The sequence below is a fragment of the Mesoplodon bidens genome (assembly GCF_964165515.1).
Source record: "Mesoplodon bidens genome assembly, chromosome: 7".
NCBI classification, from domain to species: domain Eukaryota; kingdom Metazoa; phylum Chordata; class Mammalia; order Artiodactyla; family Ziphiidae; genus Mesoplodon; species Mesoplodon bidens.
The window spans coordinates 26,985,192-26,999,095 of NC_138164.1; positions in this window are offsets into that span (position 1 = coordinate 26,985,192).

Sequence of the window (13,904 nt, forward strand, 5' to 3'; positions counted from 1 at the left end):
CACTTGGATTCCCATATATATATATGACCTCGTTCTGAACAGGTGGTCACATGGTTCTGGAGGGAGCAATCAAAAGCTATCAGTCAGTGAAGAAAGATGACAGAGAGATTAAAAAAAAAAGGACCTGAAATTATCACATAAATTCCTTCTTATAATTCACAAAAAAAGGTTAAAGTATGAAAAGAAAATTAACAATTTTAGAAAACCAATTCACTTAACAAAAAGGAATTTGCCACTTGAGATTTTCAAATAATCAAGAGGAAAAACAACTTAAAAAAAAACACAACACATTCAACAGTGTTATAGAGATACAGGGAAGAATGATATCCACAAAATAAATAAAACATTACAAAGGAATATAATGATAAAGAATTGCTGGAGATCAAAATAACCAATTATAAGTAATAGAAATTTTTAAATGTTGTCAAAAGAAAATAAATATAGGACAAATTTTAGACTTTCCACAAAGAAATAATTATTTCAGGATAGTTTTGAAATTAACCCATAATTCTGCACTAATAAATATAGAAGTTGACATGAAGATACTGAAAGACATTGAACTTAATATACAATGTGAACATATGATTTTACAGAAACAAATTGAAACAAAAATATTTGGAAGCATGATGGAGACAAAATCTTGAAAACCATGACTGAGAATTTTCCTGGATTATAGAACACACAGAAAATTCCTCATATGAAGTGTATCAAGAGTATATTTAAAGTGCCAAATAGGAAAAATAAAAATCTATGCACATAAAAGTTTATAAAAATAATGAAGCTATGGGATTTCAAATACATAAAGAAAAAAATTAAAACAACTGACAGAATGAGAGATTATTCACAATGGAATTTCAATTATCTTGACAGTGAGAATATCTCACTAGCAATAGCAATTGAGTAAAAACTAAACATATTTTCAAAGTGCAAAAGGAAAATAACTAAAAATTATCATTTTAAACCTGAGAACAAAGAAGTATTTTAAATCTTCACAAATAAAGAAAGTTTACTACCCACATGTCCTCCTTGAAATAAAAACTAAAAATGTATTTCAGCAAGTGGAAACATGAACAAAGAGGAATGAGAGAGTCACAAAAAGCAAAAATTAGCCTAGGTATTGACAAAATATCTTGATAAAGTTAATCTCCCTATTGTAAAAATAAATAATTACATCTAAATTTGATCTTTGGATAAGTTATAAGTAAAATAAAATGTTAGCTAATTGTGTCATGTAAAATGGAATAAGATATCAAAATGTATTTAAAGTTCTGGTCCCATTTTGTTGGTCAATATAGGTACTGAGAAATTTTAGACTCATTCAGGTAAAATAAATCAAGAAAAAAATATAATAATTTACCAAAAGAAAACTGGTTTCATAAATTGATTTCTTAAAAATTATTTAATTTTTAAATAAATTTATATAAATTATTTATTTAAAAGTGAAATAACATAAGAGAGAATTATATATGTAAAAGAACTATTCAATTAAGAAGATATAAAAATCATAATCTTAGATAATTAAGCAGTGTTATAAAGCTAAACCTTATGGGATTTTTAGAAGTTAGAAAATCCAAAATTATAAGCAGAAAATTTAACATACTCTTCTCAAAAACCAACATATTAAGGAGGCAAAGTGTACTAAGAATATAGAAATATATAACACTACAATAAGAAATAAGTGTTTCTTAGTGGGAAATATGAGGTACCAAATTTATTTACTTTTAAAGGAAAATAAAACAAAATATGAATACTGAATGTTAATACACCAAATGATCAAATAAAGATAAAATACAATGAAAATAAGGGAAAAGCTAAAAGCTATAGTGGAAGCATCAAGATGGTGGAGTAAGAAGACCCTCAACTCATTACTCCTACAGACACAACAAAATTAAAATTATTCACAGAACAGTGATTTATGAGAATGACCTACAAAACTAGCAGAAAATATCCTCCATTGTCAAAGACATTAAGAAGGAACCACAATGAAATGGGTAGAAATAAGGGAAACGTGGTATAGTCAGGTCATACACCCTGGTTTGGCAAACAACAAATGAAAGGAATATCACAGTGATAGATGCCCTCCTCCAGAAGCAAGAGTTATGAGCCCTACACTGAGTTACCCTGGCCAGGGTTCCAGGCCCAGGAAGACCAAGCCCTCAGAAATCTGGCTTTGAGAACTAACAGGGCTTGTATTCAGGAGAGTTGGAGTGCTGTAGGAAAGAGAGTCCACTCTTAAAGGGTGCATGAAAAAATCTCACACATTACAAATCTCAGTTCAGAGGCAGTTGTTTGAAAGGAGCCTGGGTCAGACCCACTTGCTTATCTTGTAGAGCCTCTTGAAGAAGCAGTAGGCAACTGGAACTCCTGGGAATATAGATGCTAGAAGCAGCCAGTTTTTTTGGAGCTTACTCTACTGCAAAAAAACCTACCCTGGCAAACACTGATTTGGAATTCTCCCTCTAGCCTGTTAATGCTGGGGACATGGTCCCACACAACAGTGCACCAGTGCCTACCTTGAGCCTCCCTGGACCCAATTCACAGCTATCTGAGGACTCACCTAGGTCCACCAGCAACCTGGCAGCCATCCTTTGACTCCTGGACTGTGCAACAAGGCACACAGGAAGCCAGTTCCAACTACCAATGTACCCACAGTAATCAGCCTCACCACAACAGAAGGGGACTCATAGGAGGCAACCCTAGAGCATATATCTCTGGTGACAAAAAGGGAACATGCTGGGCCCTATAGGACTTTAGCATGAAGCCATACAATCAACGTATCTAACACAAAGAAATAAACACATAAAATAGGGCAAAATAAAAAGACTGATGAATAAGTTCCAAATGCAGGAACAATACAGAACACCAGAAAAACAACTAAACAAAGTGGAGATAAGTACTCCACTCAATAAAGAGTTCAAGGTAATGATCATATATATGCTCAGAAAACTCAGAAGAAGAATGAATGAACATAGTGACAATTTTAACAAAGAGTTAGAAAATATAAAGAAGAAACAAAGCTGAAAAACACAATAACTGGAAAAATATACTACAAGGAATCATAAGTAAATTCAATGACACAGAGGAGTGGATCAGTGATCTGAAAGATAGAGTAGTGAAAATCAACCAAGCTGAAGAGAAAAAAAAGAAAAAAAAGAATTTAGAAAATGAGGATTTTTAGTCTAAGAGATGTCTAGAACAACATCCAGCCTATTAACATCCATATTACCAAGGTCTCAGAAGAAGATAAAGAGTTTTGCATTAGCTTTACAAGAAATGTTAAATGGACTTCTCTCACCAGAAATTAAAAAAAAACATGACTAGAAATATAAAAATTATGATAGGAAAAATCATAGGTAAAGATAAACATACAGTAAAGGTAATAGAGGTAAAATAATAAAATCATCTTTATCAACAATAAATAGCTAAAGTATACAAAAATTCCCCCCAAAGTTATAAAATATGATGTCAAAACATTTGGTAGACTGAGCAAAAATGGGAGACTGAGCAAAAATGCAGGGTTGTTAGAATGTACTCAAACTACTTAAAATAATCATTCATATATAAATATATATATATGAATACATTTATATATGAACCTTATGGTAACCACATTTATAATAAGTACACAAAGAAGAAAGAGAAAGGAATCTGAATATAATGTTAAAGCTACAAGGGAAGACAGCAAAACAAGAAAAATGAATAAAAAGAACTACAAAAACAACAAGAAAACAATTTTTAAAAATACTAATAAGTACATATCTATCAATAATTACTTTAAATGTAAGTGGACTAAATACAGAGATTAGATGAATGGATACAAAAATAAGATCCATATATTGCTGTCAACAAGAGATTCTCTACAGATCAAAAGGCACATAGACTAAAAGTGAGAGGATAAAAAAAGATATTTCACTCAAATGAAAATTAAAGAAAACTGGGGAAAAATACTTAGACAAAATAGACTTAAAAAAATACCTAACAACAAACAGAAGGACATTACATAATGATAAAGAGATCTATACAAGAAAATATAAAAGTTGTAAATATATGTGCACTAAATATAGGAGCAACTAAATACATAAGGCAAATATTAGCAAATATATAAAAAGAAATTGACAGTAATACAATAATAATAGGGGACCTTACACCTCACTTACTTCAATGGACAGATCATTCAGTACAAAATCAATAAAGAAACACTGGCATTCTGAAGAACCTAGGGACAGGACAGGAATAAAGATGCAGATGTAGAGAATGGACTTGAGGACACAGGGAAGGGGAAGGTAAACTGAGATGAAGTGAAAGAGTGGCGTGGACATATATATACTACCAAATGTAAAACAGATAGCTACTGGGAAGCAGCCACATATCATAGGGAGATCAGCTCGGTGCTTTGTGACCACCTAGAGGGGTGGGATAGGGAGGGTGGGAGGGAGAAACAAGAGGGAGGAGACATGGGGATATATGTATATGTATAGCTGATTCACTTTGTTATAAAGCAGAAATTAATACACCATTGTAAAACAATTATACTCCAATAAAGATGTTTAAAAAAATAAAGAAATATTAAATCCATGAAAAAAAAAGAAACACTGGCCTTAAATGACACAGTATATCAGATTGAGTATATATATATATACACACACACACACACACAAAATTTTATATATAACTTTCCATTCAAAAGCAGCAGATTCTTCTCATGTATATTTGGAACAGTCCCCAGGATAAATCACATGTTAGGTCACAAAAAAATGTTTCAATAAATTTAAGAAGATTGAAATAATATTAAGCATCTTTTCCAACAACAAGAGTTTGAGACTAGAAATCTATGCTACTAAACAACCAAGGGTAACTGAAAAAGTCACAGAGGAAATCAAAAACTACCTGGAGGCAAGTGAAAATGGAAATAGTGTTCCAAAATATATAGGATGCAACCAAAATTTCCAGGAGGGAGGTTTATAACAATACAGGTCTACTGCATGAGACAAGGAAAATCTCAACTAAACAATCTAACATTATGCTTAAGGGAACTAGAAAAAGAACAGGCAAAACCCAAAATTAGTAGAAGGAAAGAAATAATAAAGGTCAGAGCAGAAATAAAGAAAATAGAGACTAAGGAAAAATAGCAAAAATCCATAAAACTAAGAGCTGGTTCTTTGAAAAGGTAAACAAAATTTATAAAACTTTAGCCAGACTCACAAGAAAAAGAAGGCTCCAATAAATAAAATCAGACATAAAAGAGGAGAAGTTACAATAAATACCACAGAAATACAAAGGATCAAATAAATTACTACAAAGAATTATATACTAATAAACTGGACAACCTAGAAGAAATGGATAAATTCCTGAAAACGTGTATCTCCTGAGACTGAACCAGGAAGAAATATAAAATAGAAAGATGCATTGCCAGTAATAAAATTGAATAAGTAATCAAAAAACTCCCAACAAACAAAAATCTAGGCCTAAATGACTTCATGGATGAATTCTACCAAGCATTTAAAGAAGAGTTAACACTTATCCTTCTTAAACTACCCCCAAAAATTAAAAGGAAGGCATGTTTCTGGACTCATGCTACAAGGCCAGCACCATCCTGATACAAAACTCAGACAAAAATACAAAAAAAAAGAAACTATGATGAATATAGATGCAAAAGCCCTCAAAAAATATTAGCAAGACAAGTTCAGCAATATATTAAAGGCATCTTACATCATGGTCAAGTGGAAATTATACCAGGGAAACAAGGATGGCTCAATATCCACAAATCATTCAACTTAATATATCACATTAACAAGTTGAAGAATAAAATTCATATAACTTAATAGGTATAGGAAAATGTTTGTTTAGAAAATCAACATCAATATATTATAAAAACACTACAAGTTGTGTATAGACAGAACATTTGTCAACATAATATAGGTCATATATGACAAATCTAGAGCCAACATCATACTCAACAATAAAAATCTGAAAGCATTTCCTCTAGGATCAGGAATAAGACCAGGATGTCCACTCTAGCCATTTTTATTCAACATAGTATTGAAAGTCTTAGCCAGAGCTATCAGACAGGAAAAAAATGAAATGCATCTAAATTGGAAAGGAAGAAGTAAAACTCACTATATACAGATTACATGATAATATGCAAAAAATGCTAAAGACACTACCAAAAATCTATAAGAACAAATAAATGAAATCAGTAAAGTTGCAGGATATAGAATTATATAGAAATCTGCTGTGTTTCTATACACTAATAATGCACTATCAGAAAAAGCAATCAAGAAAACAATCCCATTTACAACTGCATCAAAATGAATAGAACACCTAGGTATAAATATAACCAAAGAGATAAAATACCTGTACTCTGCAAACTATGACACTGAGGAAACAAATTTAGGATAACACAAACAAATGGAAAGATGTACTGAGCTCATGAATTGGAAAAATTAATATTTTTAAAATGACCATACTGTCCAAGGCAATCTACAGATTCAATACAACTATCAAAATGCCCATGGCATTTTTCACAGAACTAGAACAAATAATTCTAAAATTTGTGTGGGAACCAAAAGACCATGAATACCCAAAGAAATCTTGAGAAAAAAGAATACGCTGGAGGTGTAGTACTCTGACTCAAACTATAATACAAACCTTCAGCAATCACATTGTATTAGCACAAATGACACATAGATCAACAAAAAATGGATTCTGAATAGAGAACCCCCAAATAAACCCACACTTACATGGTGAAAAGAGGCAAGAATATACAATGGTGAAAAGGCAGCCTCTTCAATAAATGGTGCTGGAAAACTGGAAAGCTATATGCCAAAGAATCAGACTGGACCACTTTCCACATCATACACAGAAATAAACTCAAAATGAGTTAAATACTTAATTGTAAAAACAGAAACCATAAAACTCCTAGAAGAAAGCATTGGCAGCATACTCTTTAACATTGGCCTTAGCAATATTATTTTGAATCTACCTTCTCAAGCAAGGAAAGTTAAAACAAAAATAAACAAATGAGGGACTTCCCTGGTGGTGCAGTGGTTAAGAATCTGCCTGCCAATTCAGGGGACATGGGTTTGAGCCCTGGTCCAGGAAGATCCCACATGCTGGGGGAACAACTAAGCCCATGCGCCACAACTACTGAGCCTGTGTGCCACAACTACTGAAGCCTACACGTCTAGAGCCCGTGCTCCACAACAAGAGAATCCACTGCAATGAGAAGCCCATGCACTACAATGAAGAGTAGCCCCTGCTGGCCACAACTAGAGAAAGCTTGTGCACAGGAATGAAGACCCAAATGCAGCTAAAAATAAATAAATAAGTATATTTATTTAAAAAAATACATCAAACTATAAATCTTTTGCACAGTGAAGGATACTATCAAGAAAACAAAGAGAGGGCTTCCCTGGTGGCACAGTGGTTGAGGGTCCGCCTGCCAATGCAGGGGACACGGGTTCGTGCCCTGGTCCAGGAGGATCCCACATGCCATGGAGTGTCTGGGCCCGTGGGCCATGGCTGCTGAGCCTGCATGTCCGGAGCCTGTGATCCACAACTGGAGAGGCCAGAGCAGTGAGAGGCCTGCATACCACAAAAAAAAAAAAAAAAAAAAAAAAAAAAAAGAAAGAAAACAAAGAGGCAGCCTACTGAATGGGAGAATGATATATATGATAAGTTATTATTTAAAAAATCCCAAATACAGTTCAATATCAAAAAGCAAACAATCTGATTGAAAAATGGGCAGAGGACTTGAATATACATTTTTCCAAAGAAGACACACAGATGGTCATCAGATGATTGAAAATATGCAACTCACGAATCATAAAGGAAATGCAAATTAAAACCAAAATGAGATATCACCTCATATCTGTTAGAATGGCTATTATCAAAAAGACAGCAAATAACAAGTGTTGGCAAGATTGTGGAGAAAAGTGAACCTAGTGCTCTGCTGGTAGGATTGTAAATTGGTGCAGTCACTAAGGAAAATATTATGGAGGTTCTTCAAAAAATTAAAAATAGAATGACCATATGATTCAGAAATTCCATTTTGGGGTATTGATCTGAAGAAATAAAAAACACCAATGTGAAAAGATATATGTACACCAATATTCATTACAGCATTATTTACAATAGGAAACATGTGGAAGCAACCTAAGTGTCCATCAATAGAAAAATGGATAAAGAAGATGTGTTGTGCATATATATATATATATATATATATTACTCAGGCAAAAAAGAAAAAGAAATTTTGTTGTTTGTGACTACATGAAGGATCTAGAGTTTATTATACTAAGGGAAATAAATCAAACAGAGAAAGACAGTGTATGATCTCATTCTTACACAGAAGGTAAAAAACAAATAATGAAACAAACAAAAAGAGAAACACACTCTTTTTTTTTTTTTATTTTGCGATACGCGGGCCTCTCACTGCTGTGGCCTCTCCCGTTGTGGAGCACAGGCTCCGGACAAGCAGGCTCAGCGGCCATGGCTCACGGGCCCAGCCGCTCCTCAGCATGTGGGATCCTCCCAGACCAGGGCACAAACCCGCATCCCCTGCATCGGCAGGTGGACTCTCAACCACTGCGCCACCAGGGAAGTCCGAAACACACTCTTAGATGTAGAGAACAGGTGGTTGCTCTGGTGTGTCACTGGGCCCACTGTGACACAAACCTGAACTAAAGCTCCGTTGATGACCTGACCTCCATAAACCTGTACTCTGATGGGTGGACCACAGTGATACTTGGGGTCTTCTGGAATTAGTGTCAGTTCTGAGGTAGTATCTAATAATCCTTAAAAAGTCTGACTATATTCTTTCTCACAATGCACAGTTTCATTCAAGTTTTCTTGGTCTGTAAATTGACTTAAGTCTGGAAATTTATCCAGGGGTCATGATTCTGTTTTGTGATTCAAGCTAGGCTTCTGTTCACTTGAACTAAACTCCTCTGCTTATACAGATCAAGTAAGGATTTATTATTCTTCCCATTTATTTCACTTCTTGGGATACCATGAGCTAGCAATGACATGTGTTTCTGCAAGTCAGACTATTCTGCTTACTGCTTTGACTCTGCTGTTCTTTATGGTAATCATGCTCACCTTGCCTTTGGCAATTAAGTGATACCCCTTAGTGCCTGCCATCTGGGATTCAATTACTACCATTACATTTATGTTTTCCAGTTTAGTGGCAGCAGTTTCCACTGCAATTTCTGGTCTACTGAGAAGAGTGACCACAGAGCTCTTCAAAGATTCTGGGGCTCCCCTTACATATTTATGTCTAGGAAAAAAAAATGATAAGTGTGGGTGATGAAAAGAATCAAGAGTGTCTTGAATGCAATTACCTCAGGGGAACCCATTACAGTTTTTTTTCTTTTGTTTTGTTTTGTTTTTTTCAGGCAAAGCAAGGTTAATCTCCAGAGGTGAGAACACTGAGCCAAATTTAGGGGTTCAATGACCCAGATTCATTAGGTTCTTCACATATATCCATACTACAGTTTTCAGAATCACATTCCTTCCCAGTCAATGTTCTCACTTTAATAGCAGACAACATGCAAGTTTGGGAATTCAATTTGTGTTGTAATTCGTCCCCTTGCAGGATGAGACTCTGTGTTTGGTTTTCAGAAATCTCAGCTCTTTAGCTACAGGGGATAAAGTTTTCTTTCAAAAATACCCAGATGGGCTTCCCTGGTGGCGCAGTGGTTGAGAGTCCGCCTGCCGATGCAGGGGACACGGGTTCGTGCCCCTATCCCGGAAGATCCCACATGCCGCGCAGCGGCTGGGCCCGCGAGCCATGGCCGCGGAGCCTGTGTGTCCGGAGCCTGTGCTCCGCAACGGGAGAGGCCACAGCAGTGAGAGGCCCGCGTACAGCAAAAAAAAAAAAAAAAAAAAAAAACACCCAGAAACATTCAGATCATTTATATGGTGCTGGAGCATCTCTGAGCTAATCCTTTTCTTTGCCCTCTTTGTCCAGTGCAACTAGGAGAAACCAACGAATCTCACTATACCTATATTCTAAGATATCAAATACATGGGCACCCAGAACCTTGCTTCTTATAAATATTTGACTACAATTATCTAATACTGTTATTTTGTGAATCTCCATTGCTACATTATATTATGGACTATCAGTCCTCTCTTTACTAGTGGAAATAGAGTAATTTGCACTTTAAATCTAATAATACAGTAGAATCAAATCCAGAAACCTCAGAACAAGTTCATAAAAATCATTCTTAAGATTCTGTTCCTATGAAACCACTCTCAATACCAAAATCTGTATTAGTCATTGTTCTCTGCCTCTGTCTAGCTGGCTTTCTGTCAGTTTGTCTCTCTTTTTCTCAATAGGGCGAGAGAGAGAGGTTTATTTTAAGAAACTGGTTCAAGCAATTTGGGTATTGTGGGGAATGGCAAATTTGAAACCTGTAGGGCAAGCTGGTAGACTGGAGATCTGGGGATTCAGGTGAGAAGAAATGTTGTAGACTAAAGTCTAAAGGCTGGAAACTCAGGTGGAATTTCTATGTTGCAGTCTGAATATAAGATTCCTTCTTTGGGAGACCTAATTTTTTGCTAAGTCCTTCAACTGATTGGATGAGGCCAATACACATTATGGAGTTTAATGTTCCTTACTTAAATTAAACAGATTTAAAGTGTTAATCACATCAAAAACATTTTTAAAGCAACATCTAGACTAGTGTTTGTCAAAAAAATCTGGTCGGCAAAACTGACAGATAAAATTGACAATGACAGCCAGTTTAGGTAATTTGCATGTTTCTAGGAATTTATACATTTTGTCTAGGTTAACTAATTTGTTGTCATACATTTTTTACACTATTTCATACTATTGCATTAACTGGTTAATTTATTCATTAAGATTATCATAGTTTTGTGGAAGCTATGATATGAAGTCTGGGAGAGTTATGCTTCCAGACTTGTTCTTTTTTCTCAGTATTGCTTTGGCAATTCTGGGTCTTTTGTGGTTCCATATAAATTTTAGGATGATTTGTTCTATTTCTGTGAAAAAGTTTAAGGGTAATTTGATAGTGATTGAATTAAATCTGTAGATTGTTTTGGGTCTTTTGTCCATTTTAACAATATTAATTCTTCCAATCAAAGAGCATGTGATATCTTTCCATTTCTTTGAATCATCTTCAATTTCTTTTATCAATCTTTTATCTTTTTCAGTGTAGAAGTCTTTGACCTCCTTGGTAAGGTTTATTCCTAGGTATATATATATATATATATATATATATATATTTTTTTTTTTGATGTGATTTTAAAAGTGACTTTGTTTTTACTTTCTCTTTCTTATGTTTCATTGTTAGTGTAAAGAAATGCAACAGATTTCTGTATGTTAATCTTCTATCTTCCTACCCTGTTGAATTTTTTTATCAGTTCTAGTAGTTTTTGTGTGGAGTCTTTAGGGTATTCTATATAAAATATCATGCCGTCTGCATATAGTGAAAATTTTACCTCTTCCCTTCCAATTTGGATACATTTTATTTCTTTTTCTGGCCTTATTGCTGTCCCTAGGATTTCCAATAATATGTTGAATAGAAGTGGTAAGAGTGGGCATCCTTGTCTTGTTCCAGATTTTAGTGGGACAGCTTTCAGCTTTTCACTGTAAACTATAATGTTTACTGTGTGTTTGTCATAAACAGCTTTTATGATGTTAAGATATATTCTGTTGATACCCACTTTGGTGAGACTTTTTATCATGAATGTAGGTTGAATTATGTCAAATGCTTTTTCTGCATCAATTGAGATGATCATGTGGTTTACATCTTTTTGTTTTGTTGATGTGGTGTACACATTGATTGATTCGCATATGTTGAACCATGCTTGTGATCCTGGGATGAATCCAACCTGATCAAGTTGTATGATGCTTTTTATGTGTGGTTGGATTTGATTTGCTAATCTTTTCTTGAGGAATTTTGCATCTATATTGGCCTGTAATTTTCTTTTTTGGTACTGTCTTAGTCTGGTTTTGCTATCAGAGTGATGGTGGCTTCACAGAATGACTCTGGGAGTGTTCCCTCCACTTCGAGTTTTTGGAAGAGTTTGAGAAGGATCTGTGTATGTTCTTCTTTTATAGCGTTCCCCAGTGAAGCCATCTTGTCTTGGTCTTTTGTTTTCAGAGAGTTATTATTATTATTATTATTATTATTATTATTATCATTATTATTACAGGTCCTATTTCACTTTTAGTGATCAGTCTGTTCAAAATCTGTTTCTTCTTGATTCAGTTTTGGTAGGCTATATGTTTCTAGAAAGTTGTCCATTTCATTTCTTTTAAGTGGTCCAATTTGTTCACATATTGTTCATAGTATTCTCTTATGGAATTTTGTATTTCTGCAATATAAGCTGTTATTTCTCTTCTTTCCTTTCTTATTTTGTTTATTTCAATCCTCTCATTCATTTTTCTTTTTGGTGAGCCTGGCCAGAGTTTTGTCAATTTTGTTTACCAATTTAAAACACCAACTCTTGGTTTTATTGATTTTTTTCTATTGTTATTTTTTAATCTCATGTAATTTATTTCCTCTCTGATCTTTATTATTTCCATTCTTCTGCTGAATTTAGGTTTTTTCTTATCTAATTGTTTTAGGTGGTAGTTTAGGTTGTTTATTTGACATTATTCTTGTTTTCTGAGGAAGACTTGTATTGCTATGAACTTCCCTCTTAGGACTGCTTTTCCTGCAGCCCATAGTTTTTGTATGGTTGTGTTTTCATTGTCATTTGTTTCAAGGCATTTTTAAAATTTCCTCTTTGATTTCATCATTGACCCACTGGATTTTCAGTAACATGCTGTTTAGTCTACATGTAATTGTGTGTTTTTATTCTCATTTAGCTTTCTGTGGTTGATTTCTAGTTTCATGCTGTTGTGATCAGAAAAAATGTTTGAAATAAATTTTGTACTGTTAAAATTGTTGAGGCTTTTCTCATATCCTAATATGTTGTCTCACCCAGAGAATGTTCCATATGCACCTGAAAATAATGTGTATTCTGGGATTTTTATTAGTTTATTTGTCTTGTTTTTTGTTTTGTTTTGTTTTTGGATATAATGTCTTGAAAAATATCAATTAAGTCTAACTTGAATTTTGTCATTTAATATCTCTGTTGTCTTATTGACTTTCTGTCTGGAATTTCTGTCCATTGATTTCAGTGGGGTGTTTAAGTCTCCTGCTTTTATTGTATTTCTATCAGTTTCTCCCTTTATGTCTGTAAGTATTTGTTTTATGTCTTTAGGTACTTCTCTATTGGGTGCATATATATTAATGAGTGTAATATCCTGTTCTTGTATTGATCCTTTTATCATTGCATAGTGTCTTTCTTTATCTTTCCTTATGGACTTTGTTTTAAGTCTATTTTACTTGATATGAGTATTGCAACCCCCACTTTCTTTTCATTTCCATTTGTATGAAATATCTTTTTCCATACCCTTACTTTCAATCTATGTGTGTTCTTTGCCCTAAAGTGGGTCTCCTGTAGGCAGCATATTGTAGGCTCTTGTTTCCTTATCCAATCTGACACTCTGTGTCTTTTGATTGGAGTGTTTATTCCATTGACATTTAAGGTAATTATTGATAGATATGTATTTATTGTCATTTTAAACCTTTTTTCCCATTGATTTTATATTTCTTCTTTGTCCCTTTCTTTTTCTTTTTGCTTTTCCTTTTGTGCTTTGATGGTTTTCTTTTGTATTATGCTTGGCTTCTTTTCTTTTTGTTTTTTGTGAATCTATTGTATGTTTTCGATTTGTGGTTACCCTAATTTTTAAGTATGTTAACCCATTACTCTATTTGCTTTAGACAGGTAGTTGTATAAGCTCAAACACATTCTAAAAAATCTACATTTTCTTACTTCTCTCTTTCACATTTTATGATTTTGATGTCTTATTTTACAACTTCATGTTT